This window comes from Lonchura striata, chromosome 4 (genome assembly GCF_046129695.1).
Source record: "Lonchura striata isolate bLonStr1 chromosome 4, bLonStr1.mat, whole genome shotgun sequence".
NCBI lineage: Eukaryota > Metazoa > Chordata > Aves > Passeriformes > Estrildidae > Lonchura > Lonchura striata.
This window is the reverse complement of record NC_134606.1, coordinates 8,325,659-8,341,138: the sequence shown is the minus strand read 5'-3', so window position 1 is coordinate 8,341,138 and position 15,480 is coordinate 8,325,659. Positions and strand designations below refer to the sequence as shown.

The 15,480-nt window shown below is 41.9% G+C and overlaps 1 protein-coding gene across 9 annotated transcripts in view; it reads right to left on the bottom strand.

The window, feature by feature from the left end:
- Window positions 1-15,480, bottom strand: part of NSD2 (nuclear receptor binding SET domain protein 2) — a 95,857-nt gene that overhangs the window by 62,619 nt on the left and 17,758 nt on the right. For 7 of the 9 annotated variants that reach the window (XR_013339867.1, XM_021535661.2, XM_077782716.1 and 4 more), the window contains exon 1: window positions 8,819-8,954. The exons of the other annotated variants lie outside the window; for them this stretch is intronic. The gene's annotated coding sequence lies outside the window, so the exon portion shown is untranslated. Of the gene's footprint in view, window positions 1-8,818; window positions 8,955-15,480 lie in introns of those variants that run through there. 9 annotated transcript variants of the gene reach the window in all.

Sequence of the window (15,480 nt, the reverse complement as noted above, 5' to 3'; positions counted from 1 at the left end):
ATTGCACTTACTACCTAATACTACTTGTCACCAAATTTTTTGAGGGGGAAAAAGAAAGTATCCATCTTTTAAAATTTGTTTTGGATTTGCTTTTTTTCCCCTGATGGATAAAATTTCTAAATTCAATGTCACAGGCTATTTTCATGAACCAAAACAAGTATTTACTGCCTTTTTATCAAGTACAATTAGCAGCTGTAGAATAGAAAGAAATTTCTTCCCATTAAATGTCACTTTCTACTGCAGAAAGCAAGCTTACAAAATGGATGGACTTGCTTTCTTGTTCTTCCTTGGGAAAAGCTTTTGCAACCAACCCTTTTTTGTGGACAAGGCTAGAAGATCCTCTAAGGGGATTCCTCTGCATGAGTTCCTTTACATAAAATTACAGAAATATTCTTTTCCACTGCTGCAGAAATTTAATGTTGTCAGTTCCACTCATGCTGCTGGAGGTGGGTGAAGCAATGAGATATATTTGAGTAAAATCAAATTCTTCTAAGATGTTGTAATTCTGTCTGAAGAGAGACTACACATACCACTGTGGTGGGACCACAGATCAAACAGAAAAGAAAGGCTTCTCCTCTGCACATAAGCAGGGAGGAACACTGGTGCCTAAAATGGTAGGAACTAGTGAATATACCAGCAATATTTAATAAATACAAAAAGGCAGCTCCCAAACCGAAGACTCTTCTGTGTCCTGGAGAGCTCCAAAGGGAATGGTCCCTCTCTAGCAAAATAGGACTCAACAATTTAGTACTTGCTCAGTTTATATCTTTGCTCACTAATGAAATAATGTCTTTTCCTATCTTTCAGGTAGGCCAAAGTTGTGCATCTGGCATCTACATAGCTTGGGAACAAAGAACCAAATACAATCAATCAATCTCAAATAGCACAGCACTTCAGTGCAGAGTTCCTTATTTATACTGCTTTTTCACCTGGTCTAACATTACTTTAATTTCCCATACCTTTTTTAATCCCATCCCACTGCCTTTATTTTGTCAGCATCCCACCTCTACTCCTTGCACCACACTTTCAGGATCTGGATCCTCTGGCTTACATAATATTCACTGCAGCAGATAAACACACTATAATCTGCTTCCTCTTTACTGTGGCCAGTGATTCTGCTCTTACTCCCATATGTAATTGTGACAGCACTGCAATTGCCTGAAGCTTCACCAAGAGAATCATGAAAATTTCTGATCATTCGAATTCTGAGGGAATTCAAGGAAGGGAAGATCAAACCTGGGATAACACCACAAAATATTAAAGGCAGTGAATCAAACGCCAATGTTAACAAGATGTTATCTGCTACACCTCTACAGAAATCAGTGTTTCCCAGATCTGACCAGACAGCAGCTAACTCTAATCCAGAGGCTACAACCATTTTGTTTAGACCCTGACAAGTGTGCTATCTCTGTCTATCACAGCATTAAAACTTGTTCATCCAAGTGGGTGCATTTAAATGCCAGAAGCACACTTGATGCACTGGAATCATTCTAGGAAGTGGCAGTGACACTGGAGATATGTGAGGCTTTGCCAACACTACGAGGGCCCAGCTGTAGAGAGGGTAAAATAATCCTAGAGCAGCATTTGGCCACATCTTCTGTTTACAGAAGCAGCAACACATTGCACTCATAATGCACCTCTCTGATGTGGACAGGTAATGTGTACAAATAGCTGATCTCTTTCACCCAGTACATTCAGCTTCACATCTCATAGCATTAGGAAAAGATTTGGAGGGTGAAGGTCACAGGTAATTAATCCTGACTCTACAGCTGGAGTTTAACTCACAGTTATGCACCATTCACTAAAAACTGCACATACCCACATCTGAACATAACTGACTATAATGTGATCCTGGCCATACTGTGCTAATTCTGATCTACTTAACACAGACCATAACCATTTACATGCAACTACATTAATAATTCTATCAATGTATTACCTTGGGGCAAAACACACAGAGGGAACTGGCAGATGTATGCCAGGAACACTCAAGCAAGGCCTGAGACTTCAAACATTAGACACTCTTCAAACAAATCCAAATACTTCCTATGAAGTGGCCTTTCTGGTTTGGACATTACTTGAACTATTTCTCTGTGCTGGAGCTTTACCATGCTCCTGTCAAAATGCATTACCATAATTCTCAGAGTTCTTAATTCCTTTCTTATTTCTTTTGCTACATCTACATCAAAAATCTCTCAGCAATTTATTAATGTAACTGTTAGAGGTAAAAGGTCTGGAATTTGAGCTTTAAGTTTCTGTAGATATAGTGTACCTCATCCATTCCACTTGAAGACAGAAAGATATAACACTTCCCTGTCTAACAAACCAATTCCTTCCTGTCCACTTTCCAAAACTTCTGTGTAGAGGTTTGCAGTGGGTATCTCCTGCAATTTTTTGCTTTCCTTTCAGCACAGTACTAGCTTTGTGCATTACTTCACTGTCTTATCAAATTTAGTTTGTTGGACAAATTCTGTTGTACATACTTCTCATGGGAAAATCGAGTTCTGACTGTAGAAATTAGTGTTAAGAAATTGTAGTTGTTCTCCTTACTTGCAGTTTCTGAAGGCTCAGCTATCACTACCATTTTGAGCCAGGCTTTCACCTGATGAATAAATACTGCACATGCACTTTCAGCTACACATTTTATGACTGGAACTTGTTTTTTTGCTGCTGAATTTCAGTCACATTCCACATTTAATCCCAGCATTTGTTTCTAGTTTGCTCAGGAGTGCTACTACAAAGCAGCATTTGATAGCCTGCATTCTGCACTCACAGAAAAATCACAACATTAATTTCATTCTGAAGTATTTCCTTGAAAGTTGGTGGCAACCACTTCATATAGGGAAATGATCCATATTCACATCTTTTACCCTACATTGTTCTACAAGGTTCATACTTTGGCTTAAATCCCTCTGACTTTATCATCAGACTAGAATCTAGGTATTCTTTATTGCAGAGATAACTAACTCCCCAGTTCAGATGTTTCATGCCAGTGCAGTCAGGATCTCTGCTCCAATGGAATCTCCCACCAAAAGATTGGCAAGTTGCACAATTAATTTATCTGATATGTGATCTTGGGAACCTCAGCTCTGGAGACTAACCCATGCCACAGCATGAACATTTGCACTTCTGCTTATGAGAATGAGTAAATATGTGAAATGGTTCCCAAACACCATGACAGAAGGCTGCATTACTACATATTCTTTCTAATGTTTCTTTTATTCTTTAATCAGTAGCTTTTCAAAATATTTCAAATTCCATTTAAATCACATTTCTAACGAGATCTTCCCTAACCTCAGCCTTCCTTTTCTCTTAAAGATATTTTTGTCACAGAATATCTCATCTGCTCCTTTGTGTATCTCTTGTTTACCATGGCAGAACTCAGAGAACAGAACTCATTCCTGTTATGTTCTTTGACTTTGGCAAAGAAAACATGGAATTCTGATCTTAGCCCTCAAGGCCAAATACATTTGAAGATTATTTGTATACCCTGAGTCTGGATCAGCTGGTTGGAGCACGGTGTTAATAATCCCAGCATCGTGGGGTTATTAACATCAGTCCCTGTACAGGCCACTCACCTCAGTGCTGGACTCAATGGTCCTTGGGGGTCCCTTCCAACTCAGAATACTCTATGATTCTATATAAAATGCATTTTAAATGTGTATTTTAGCATGGATGTGTTAAAGAGATGCTAGTATTTTAATATTTTGTATAAGCCACATGCCAAAGAGATGTCACAAAGACAGTTAAATGGTGTTCTCTGTCAGCCAACAAACAAGACATCCTTGTGCTTCTCCAAAGAGACACAGTATCCTTCACAGACAGCAGAGGAAAAATGGTAAAGCATCCATGAAAATCAAGTTCAATAGCACATCATACTGCAGTTTTCCAGTCATTTGCCACTTATGTATCCTCAGCCCAAATAGCTCCAATTTGTGCTGGGAAGCTGAATACCAAAGTTCAAAAGAAGATCAAATTCCTATCTTGCACCAAGATGAAAAAAGGACAAGCTAAAAGAATGGGAACAAAACTAGAAACAGAGCCATCACCTGTTGAGCAATCCTTGCAATTTAAAACATGCTTTAAGTCTCTTATATACTTCACTAGTTTCACAATAAGTCATATACGAGATCAGTGGTGCCCCAGGGCAAAGTCATTTTGCCCAACATATGAAAACTGTGAAGTACATTAGGTTAGTACTTCACTCTTCCATACTCAGTAAGTGCAATCTGATTGCTGTGAAACATTCAAATGCATTTTCAAACACCTGCTTTCCACACCATGGTACCCTAAGAACAACTTCCATGCAATGGTATTATTTCTTAATGGTATAATTTCTTAATAAGAAATTTCCTTTCTTATTAGCAAGGATAGTACAAATCTTGCTTTTAGTTCAACCATGATTCACAGGTATTTGTTTATTGCACACAACATGCATTTTTAAAAATTCCATTTATGTTATAATCTACTATATGCTTTGGACAGAAGTTGCTTGTTGAATGTACCAGAGAGTCAACAGATTACCTGGTGCTAAAGTTTAGAGTTGCTTGTCAGGAAGGTTAATGCATAGTCCATCATGCACTACTTATCATCACAAGGTATGAATATACAGTAGTATATATTCCTGCTCACCATGAACTTTGAGTATTTTTGTAGCTTGCTATTCAATCAAAAGGGCACCAGAAAGGAATATGGTCTACATTTTCCTTCTACAGATTCCAAAAACTTCTCTTCCTGCTGATGCTAGAAAATATAAATTAACTATTAGAGATGTTAACAAACTTGGCTAAAATATAAAAAAAAAAAGCACCTGATGTGTCATTTTAATAATTTCTGTCAGTGACAGGAAAAAGGCAAATACATTTATACAGCTACCTCCAATGACTGCAGGTCATAGAGAAGCTAATTTCAAGGTGCAATGAAGGCAGAAAATTTAGGTTCCTCTAAAGTAGAGAGAAGTTCCTCTCTCTTCCTTCAGAAATGTTCTCAGAATCAAAACCTTCCAAGTGACTATATTAACTGTATAAAATAGCTGACTGACCCATTCAAACTATGTGATTTTACAACCAGCAGGGTGACTACTGGCACATCAACAAGGCTGTCCTTACTAGCCCACTCTTCTCCCAAGTTCTCTGCAATTATGCACCAAAGCAAATTTGGACTCACATGTCAAGCTCTGATGAGAAATTATTTTCTCTCTTCACTTCACCACCTGAGCACTTATACTGGTGCCATGTTCCATCTCCACTTCTCATTTACCACCAAGATTCTAGTACATCCTAGGTGAAGCCATTTCTCAAAGCTACAGCAACTGGGAAGTGATGTTCCCTAGAAACATGGGACTTACTGATCCACTTGAGATGGGGCTCTGAGCAACCTGCCCTAGTGAAAGGTGTCTCTGCCCACGGCAGGGGGGTGAAACTAGATGATCTTTAAGGTTCTTTCTTACCTACACCATTCTGTGATTTCCATTCTTTCTTCATCCCAAGGCCGGATTTGATAATTATACCAGATCTATCACATCTACTCAGCCATAAGACCATTTCAATTCTCTTAGCAGGAAAGTAATGAAAGAGCTCAAATAGTATAGCCACAAACACAGCACTAAAACATGCAGTCATCATCCACAGCATTATTATTAGTCCCACCCAAGCAGTTCTTTATCATGCCTGATTACCGACTGTTAGGGAATCTGTTGTTTTCAGCAATTCCACTTAATGGATGCTTCTCACTGTGCAGCACACTGCGCTTGAGGAGAGGTTTAATTTTTTTTTCCTAGAAAAGGCCTGGCCCTTCACCTTGCTCTGTACAGGAAATAATTTTCATGCATTAAACCATCTTCTATGCTTAAAACCTAAGAAATGGTGTGTGGTTATATAAGCAGGGATGACCAGCAGTAACCAAATCACTGTGAGAATTCTTGTTTTGCATCTTCTACTCATCACACACCAGATCCTTGACACAGGAATCTGGAGCAGAGCAGGTGAACATTTATGCACATGGAGCCCCAATGCAGTCAATAGGCTTGGATCGACCACAAGGAAACACATTTATCAGGCTGCAGAAACAAGACCTCGCTGGGGAAATGCACTGACACTGGTGGAACAAAAAGCAGGCTCAGTGCAACAGTGAGAGGTGAAAGGGCCACAAACAACAGGACACTGAAAAGGAATCTCTTCTTGCCACTCCTTTGCTATTTTATTAGTGCAGTGTTTTGGACACAAATTCACATGTATGTGTACATGCACCACCCAAATATTAGAAAGCCACCCATCAACAGTCATTTTTGCTTCCAGTCTAAACCCAAGCAGGGTTGGTTTTGCTGTAATATCCAGTCTATTGCATGCAGGCAGTAATTTACATGCAATAATCTCACCTGCAAAACTACCACTGGCTTCAGAAAAGGCACATAGCTCTACAGACAATAAAACACTTTTTTTTTAATTCCTACCAGCCATTTGTTGGATTCATATTGAGCTAAAAAAAATGTATTTTATTTTTATTTTCCATCTTCTAAACTACTTTAAATCTAGACCCTTAAAGTATAATGACCCAGTTTCTTTGGGCATTTTAAAATAATAGTTGATAAAGTAGTAGGTTTTACTGTACTTTTAATATCTGGATTTTTCCAAGCATGCATGAGGGTGGACAGTCCTATAAGCTTCACACTGTCTCCAGTAATATTTAAGAGCATTTTTTATTACATACAGAAAAAAAAGGGTCAGATTTTCTGATGGTTGCATACTGGACAAAAATCACTGTATGATTTAATATACAGGATATAGATAGTTACTGAAGCAACCAAAAATTGCATATACTTTAAGTACTGAGCCCTGAGTAGCCCTGCAAAACAGTGGTTTAATTCAATTATTTCATCCAACAGTCAAATAATCCACAGTCAAATTCACCACACTGTGAAACTGAGGAGTTTATTAACGTTGATACGCTGCATTTCCCAAGCGAAATTCCCACAGCAAACAAGCAAATAATAGCTTCAGCAATAAGTTTGCAGATATTCAACTAACATACCAACATTTCGGTGAAGAACCAATTTATTCTTGCAGCTGAAGCCACACATTCCATGTGTAAGGAATGTTAGTAACCTTATATATATGTGTGTATATATATATATATATATATATAAATATATGTCTGCTTAAGTCACTAGCAAGGACTCTTGGCAAAATCTATTACAAACTTCACTTCCACCCCAGTGTTTACCTTCCTTGAATGTATGCAAAGGCTAAAAGCCAAACATATCTTCCTTTTTCTTTTTTTTTAAGCAGACCTATTTAGCTTACTCAGTGTGGGGTACACTAGCTCCTAAATTTAACAACCATTACAAACCAATTTTAATGTAAATGCCAATATGAAAATACTCACGCACATAAAATACACGGGCAATGACTGGTACCAGCCTCTTACTTGCCTTATGTCTGTTAGCAAGAAGCCCATTTTTCTCTGAAATGTGTTTAAATATGGTGTTTACTGTCTCTGTACTTCTACTAGTGTTTACTCCTCCTTTCAGCCGACATATTTAAAAAAAGCCAAAACCAAAAAGCAAGTATAAATACGTTCAAGAAGTATGGCAAATTCCCTTCTCCACCCCCAGAGCGGTAAAGCCACAGCAGATGAGCTGTAACTATGGCCTTGGGAATACAAGTTCCCCAGGCTCTTTTACCACACAAATATCAATTCAAGTTACAAGAGCCCTGTCCCCTTATACTTAATGAATATTGAGCCAATGAGCCCGCACGCCTTCGCAGGAATGTTTTCTTTCCATTTTCCTAACAAGGCTCTCCTCCCATGCCGGTCCAGGATGGACTGCAGAAGGGTGTAAGTAGAAGGATCATCACACCAGTGTTTAGTGGAGGAATAAATCAAACATGGCTTCCCCCTCCATACATTTCCAGAGTTACATTCACTCCTGCTGCCGTACAATCTCAGTCCTACCCGGCGGGAAGGGGCAGGAGCAGCCTCCACCTCCCCCCACCGCCACGGGGGGACATTTGCAGCCTCACTACCCCTTAAGGGGGCGGTTTAAATCCTGGGGAGGGTTTTTTTCTCCCTTCCCATCGGTCGTGCCCCCCGCTCCGGTTTTCTTTCTGATTTGCACTGATTGATCCCCCATTGCCCGGGAGGAAGGTGGGACGGGTGGGCACCTCTCCTTTACCCCTTTATGCTGCCCCCGACCTCCCGCAGCGCCGACGAGGAGGAGGAGGCGGTCGGGGGGAAAGGATGAAGCTGCAACAGCCGGGACTCCGGCTAGGCATCGCTCCTTTCCGCTCCTCCGCCACCCAGGAGTCAGGCCCAGGCAGCGGCACAAATCCTGCGGCAGCCTGGGGGGGGACGAGGGGCAGGCGGGGGACCCGCGGCCCCGCAGCGAGGGCCAGGTAGCGGGGGGAGGAGGGGGGAGCGAACAAAAAGCCCTCCTCCAGGGAAGGGGGAAACGGGAGCTGCGGGCTGCCCGGGCAGATGGAGACGGTAAGTTTGAAGGGAGCGGAGTCTCGGCGGAGGGGGAGTCCCCGGGAGAAGCGCCGGGGCGGGAGGGGGGCCGCGGATGCCCCGCCACGGAACCCCCCGTCCCCCACGCCGCCTCCGCTACGTTTCTGCCGGGCAGGGCTCGCGGTCCCGGCCCGGGAGGGGGCTCCCGGTGCCCGCGGCAAGGCGCGCGGCCGGGCGGCAGCATCCTCGCGAGCGGGCGGGCGGGCGAGCCTCGCCGCCGCTCCCGCCTCCCGCCCGGGGCCTGCGGGAACGTGCCCCGGGTGCCTCCTCCCTTCCCGCGGGGGAGAGCCAGCCGCGCTGCCGGCCTACCGACCTGTGCCCTAGCGCATCCTTCTCCCCGGGAAGCCGGGCGAGGCGGCGGCGGTATCACGGTGCCGGGGAGCGGCGGGAGCCGAGGCGACACAGCGGCGGCGGCGGCTCCGGCGGGTCCTGCGCGGCGGCCCCGCCCCCTCCTCCGGCCAGAACCAGCGCGAAAAATCGGCGGCGCTGATTGGCCGCCGCCGCCGCGCGGCCCCCGGAGCGGCCGTTTCAAATCCCCCCGCGCGGAGCCGCCCGCACGCGCGGCCGCCGGGAGCGGCGCCCGCCGGGAGCGGGGCCGCGAGCGGGGCCGGGAGCGGGGCCGGGAGCGGGGCCGGGAGCCAGGGGAGGGGAGGCCACGGGGCGAGGTGGGGCCAGACCCGCTCGGGGGAGCCAGACCCGCTCGGGGGAGCCTGGCTCGCCGCCCCCAGGTGGGCGAGAGCGCGTTCAGAGCCCGCCCACCCCGGTGGGAAACGCTTTCTTTTAAAACATCTTTTTGTTGTTTTTATTTCTCTTCCCTGGGATACGGGGATGTGGCCGTGAGCCGTCCCCAGGTGCGCAAGAACGTGTTGAACCCACCCTTCCCTCACGGAAAGGAATATACAGGGGTTGGTGAAAAAGGTTTACTTTTAAATATCTTTATATTATTATTTCTCTCCTGGCCGGCTGAAAAGTGCTCTCCTCACCGCTGGCCTGAGCCACCGTACACGTGCGCTTTCTGAAAATCCTGATTTAAGCCAAATGTTTTGACTTTCCGTACAACTGCACACAATTTGGAGGCTGTCGAATGGTTGTAAGAGCCGGAGTGTGCCTGGCTGCGAATTATCCGGGCTGTCTCTTCTGGAAGTATGGACTGGGTTGCTTTTTTTTTTATAAGCTTGCATCAAAATAAGTGCATGTGCTTGTAATTTGCCAATTGAAAACACAGCTTTTTTTTTTTTTTTTTTTTTTTTTTTTTTTTTTTTTAGGTCAAATCGTTAAATAGCCATCATGTTACAATAGGAACAAATATTCTCATGAACCGTTGCGCCAGATAATATAAAGCAGGTAATGGCCAGGTTTTTCAAGCTTTCAATGGTTTAATAAAGGATTTATGGAGCACTGAGAAGCTGTGTTTGTGTACCAGGCAGAGAATAGAGATCCTCGGTGCTATGGATACTGTATTAACCTGGCAGCTAACGACCTGTCGCAACTCCTGCCAAAGGTAAACATGATAATTGAGGGAGGGGAACACACCAGCATCATACTTCATGGATAATGGTGAAATTAGGCCATCTGTTACAGAAAGGCTCAGACTGTTTATTTTTTTTACGTGATCGTTATTTTACTTTCATATGTTAAAGTTTGTTGATGTTTTTACGTGAGTGTTTAATGGTGGCTGCACGGCAGTTAGCAGTTGAACAGTGCAAATTTAGTGCTAAGTACTTAGTAGTGAAAATCTTAATCATTAGCTGATTAAAACCTTTGGCTGAAGGTGGCTGGAGGAGATCTGTCTGCAGTGATAAAGGTACTTTAACTTGTTTTACAACCTTTCTGTGAAAAAGAAAATACATTATCTTTAAGGTGTTAGACAAACAAGATTTAGTTTCAGAATGTCAATGTTTACAGCACTAAAGATAAAGTGCCATTGCATTTTAAAATAGCTAATTTGGATTAGGAGTCGTGAAAATTTTATCCAGCTTCCTTTCTGAAGTTCAGTTAAATGCAGTCACAGAGAAGCTAAAGATCTTTTCTAATTAAAAATAGAGACACCAGTATCAATACAAATAAATAGAAGTGCAAGGATATGAATCCTGTTGTTTAAGGGAATAGACAGGCTTGCTTTTCTTCATAGTCGAACAATAACATACTAAAAGTACAAAGCATACCATGTATTTGGGAGTGTTTTCTGTTCCCCTCCCCCAAAACCCACCCCAACTTCCATAAAAAAACATTATCAAAAATTTGCATGATACAAATACTTTATCTACTTTCTCTTAGGAATAAACTTTGTGCAGGCCCAATGCTATAAATTTATCTTTTTGTATGACTTAAAAAGAGAAAAATATTTTAATTTTGTACTTATCACTAATGCATAATATCCTACAGATAACACAGTTCCTATGTTTGACATCGGTGCCAGGTCTTTAAGGTGTAAGTGGAAGGATTTTGTTATCATGGTCAAGGTGACAAATCTTCCTTAGTCCTTACAATTCCTGTAGATCACTGGCCTTGTCTGCGAGATCAAGATTTGCAACCATGTAATTACCTCCTGATAAACCCACCATGCAGATTTCCAGGAAAGCTTATGCTGGGACTTAACACCTTTAACTGGAATACTACCAGTTTATATTGTAGATAGGCAATGGTGTAAACTTGTCCAATGTCTTGACCCTTTAAATAAAAATTGTGCTTGCAGGCTTTTTAATTTTCAAAACAATCGGACATTTCCTTGAGCTCTTATTGTGGATACCTCATTTTTCCACTGAAGTACACAAAGAGGTTGGTCCTTTGCAAGGGGGTATAGTTACATGACACTTCTGAAAACTGAGTTCAAAAAAGCTGTAACTTCTCAAGGTGTAAATGCATATGCAGTGCAGAGTAAGCTTGTGCTGACAAATCACAGGCATGCTGCATTACACTTGAGCAATAGCTTTGAAGGAGTTGAAGGAAACATCCTCTAATCACTTTCTAGTAGCTACAATTTCCCAGGCTGAACGTCTTGGAGATTTTGTTCTTTCATTGTATTTCCTTGTGTTTTTTAATTAGTCAATATTTTTTAGCAGTTTTGGTTTCAATGGCCTATCAAAGAAATATCAAATATGCACAACTAGAGCAAATAAAAGTATTCATTTATTAGTGATTCCTGCTTCATTTGGTGTCTAAAATTTTATTACTTGTTACTTATTGTGTAACACAGTATCACAATTAGTATCCCTCTTTCAACTCAAAGGCATTTAATAGATGTAGTGGTAGCATGCTGTCCTAGAAAGATTTAAATATTTTGGATATTATCAATTAGTTACTCGGCCAAAAGATAATTTCATTTCAGGCACTTTTTCAAGATCACGTATTCAGCAGTAACTGAATTCAGTGCCCCTGGCTTTAGGCATGTGCTGGAATTGTGAAGGTGAAGGAAGTTTTATTTGTTGCTGCAGCTGGGACAGTGAGTGCTGGACAAGCCGAGGCCTTGTGCTGCATTTGCTGGAGTTCCACTGTGTTAGACAGAGGTCAGGAGCAGGCAGCGTGTGTGGCATTACTCAGTGCAGAGCTCCCTTCTTGGAGAGCTGGGTCAGTGCTGTTGATAAGGGGATGGGGCACATTTTGGGGTACTTGTTGCCATTAGACGTGATGGGGACCAGCAGTCCCTGTGCTGAAGCTTTGCCATTCCCCTGGCAAAGGCAAATAACAAAGACAGTGCAGTTCATGAGCACATTTAATCTTGTAGGTAGATCTCCATGACAGGAGCCTTCTGTCTATGTTTCTCTTCTATGTGGATGCTAAGGATTGCTTTCTAAAATCCTTTCTTGTACCCATTTTTGCTTTTGTTTTAGGATTTTATATAAGAACCTGTCTAGTGTATATTTTCCTGCATGCAGGTTTTCTTGCTGGCAATGTTAACTCAAAGTAGTGCTAAGGTGAAGTTACATGAGTGTAGTCCATGTGTTAATCAGATATTCCCAAATTAGCAGAACAGCACAGCATGTTTGCAGTGTTTATTGTACTAAGGTGTTGAATAAGTACTGTAATAGGCCATATAGAATCTGCAGATGTAGTTTTTTCTTGTTTCACAGACTTTTCCATGTATTAGGGATGAACACTGAAGGCATTAACAGTTCAAACCATAAATACACTGGTAAAGTTAATGCTGCCCATTGTCCTGATTTGATGTAGCACTGATGCAGAGATACCTGTTTAGTGTTATCCCTACTATTACCATGACACTTTCATGCTGGCATCACCTTTGCACTGATATATAAAAATGGAGTAATGGTATTTTTTAATAAAAAGTTGATTCCTTGAGAAAAAATAATCTACTTAAAGAATTTTAAATAGAATTAGTCTCTGTCTAAATTAGGGCTTAAATACTGATCAGAGTAAAATATGATTACCTGATGAAAAATAGTTAAATGTAAATCTTCTTCATACTACAAGTTACACCAGCCTGCTTACCAGGTACATTTTCAGATAGGAGAAGAATGGAGTAAATGTCACTTTTGTTGCAAATACTTATTTGTGTTTGCATCATTTGTGTTGAGCAGAATAAAGGGAAGTGTAATTGAGGGAGCAAAAGGAAGAGGAAAGTTGAACACATGAGGGAGTAAGATACATCTTCAGGGCAAGACAGAGGCCACGAGAAAGGAAAATTGAGAATCATGTCCCTGCTGTTTTCCAGTGTTGGGATGATAAAAACCAGCTGTATACCAATTCTCAGCAGCTAATGTGCTTCAGCTTGGTATAAGTAACTTCAGTGAATCAATAAATTTATCTATAGAAGTTATATGTCTCTAATTATCTTCCCCATCAGTATGACTTAATTTAAACATTGCTGACATTCAGAATAAAATAAATCTAATCTATGTAGAAACACACAGCTGGAGGATTCCAAACCTATTAACTCTGCTATCTATTGATATTATAGTATTTCTGTGTTTTTAAACATAAACTTAATCTCACTTAGAAGTATAAATTTCAAAATACATTTATAATCAGAATTCATGTTTAGCACAACAGAGCAAAAATATAGTCTTTTGCAATATGTTTGGCATATTTAAGATTTACAGATTTAAGCTTTAGCCTTAACCAGCCAAGTCTTAGCTTTTGAGGAGCTGTAATGTAGGTTTGAACATTAAATTCTTCTTCATTTCAAATTGCTGACTTACGTTTAATCTTCATGTAATTATTGGTTAGCGATAATCACAATGTGGTAAGTTGTATAGCAATGGAAACCTTGAAGAGTGGGGTTTTTTTCATTTTGGCAGAGAAGTGACTATTGATATTTTCACTCTCTGCCAGGGCTGAAGAATAAAGTTTGTTAAGGGTTGAATAGGCCAGATAGATAATGCTACTACTGTTTTCAGCAGATGCTAATGCAGTGTTTTATTTTGCATATGTATTGATCTTTGCTGCCTCAGTACAGAGTGGTGAGGGTAACTATGTTGGTCCTAAAGGGTAATTTCATTCTTTTTTAAGGCATACCATTATTCTGTTAACAGTAATTGCTCTTTTTTGAATGATTAATTTGATCACATGAACTGTTTCTAATTACTTTGGTGACTGGCAATTTCCTGTACTGAGAAATTGTAGTTGTGGTCATATCCTATTTACTCTGAGTATATGCCTTAAGAAAAATGCTCACTGACAGGCATTTTCAGAAATTGCCACTAATTTCAAGATCTGGTTGGACACTTTATAGAAGATGCTTAGCACTTGTTTTACATTGGTGTACAGTATATGGAAAAGTACTTGACGAATGAGGGCTGAAACAACTGGATGTAAGGCCAGGATGAGCAGGTTTGCAAATGCAGGCCTATCTGCTAAATTACCACCTATGCTGTCAGTGCTGTGAAAACTGAAAGGTGTGGGATGTGTTTCTTGCACGTTTTACAATGTTCTTGCACTCGAGCTGGATGTGCTCACTGCTGTAAGCTCTGTTTGCTCGTGTCAGTCACTGCTAATGAGCCAGAGCGTGTGCAGTGCCAGGCGTGCAGCACTGAGAGGCTCCTGCTTGGTGAGGCAGCCCTGGAGGGAGCAGGGGCTGCTGGGCTGCCTGCAGCAGTCACACTGCTCCAGTGACAGCAGCTCAGCCCTGCACACAGCACTGACCCCGCAGAGGCACGTCTGCCTCCAGTGCCAAATCTGCATCCAGCTCACAAATAGCAGGACAACACTGAGCTGTCTCAGCTGCATTTACAGCAGCTGAATTAAACCATGATTTAAATGAAGAATGTACCCAGCAGAGAAGAAAGGTGCTGGGCTTGGCCAGGGTGTAGGACACTGCCTACATGAAGATTCACTCACTCTCTGTTGTCTCATGCTGAAGCTGGGCATGGCTGTGGTACTGCTGTGTTAAGAATAGCATCATTCCCATGGACACAAACCACTGGGAGTTGAACACTCCTTTTGCAATTGCTACAGCAACTGGGCATGTAGTGCTTGCTGAAGGGCTGATGTTACATGCATCTGCTGGGTCTGAGCTGGTTCTTCAAAGCTGTTTGCACTGGTTCCACAGGATGTGATAGGCACTTGAATGGCATTCAGGATCAAGAGGTCTGTGATTCAAAGCCCCAACTTCTGTCTCGCCCCAAAAGTACCCCCAGAAGAGGTACTTTTGCGTCTTAGTAAAAGTACACCACTGATAACATCACCAAGAGCAGCAGTACCAGGATCCTGAAACTGAGCATTCCCTCTGGTAATCTGACATTCTAAGCCTTCAAAGTGCCACCAAGTGCTTTGCCACAACATACTGTCTTAAATATATGTTCTACATGTGTTCCTTACTCCACCTATGCTTGTAAAACTGTTACATTTGACTTGTATTGGAATGACTCTGGCAAATAGCTGTACTTATCAATAACTAATCTGCAGCCCCAATCATGTATGCTCTGACACAGCTGTAATGCCCAGTGCCTGTGGGGACTCTGATCTAGTGCAGAAACCAAGAGCTGCAAGGCTTTTTATGCTTTCCCTGATCTGTCT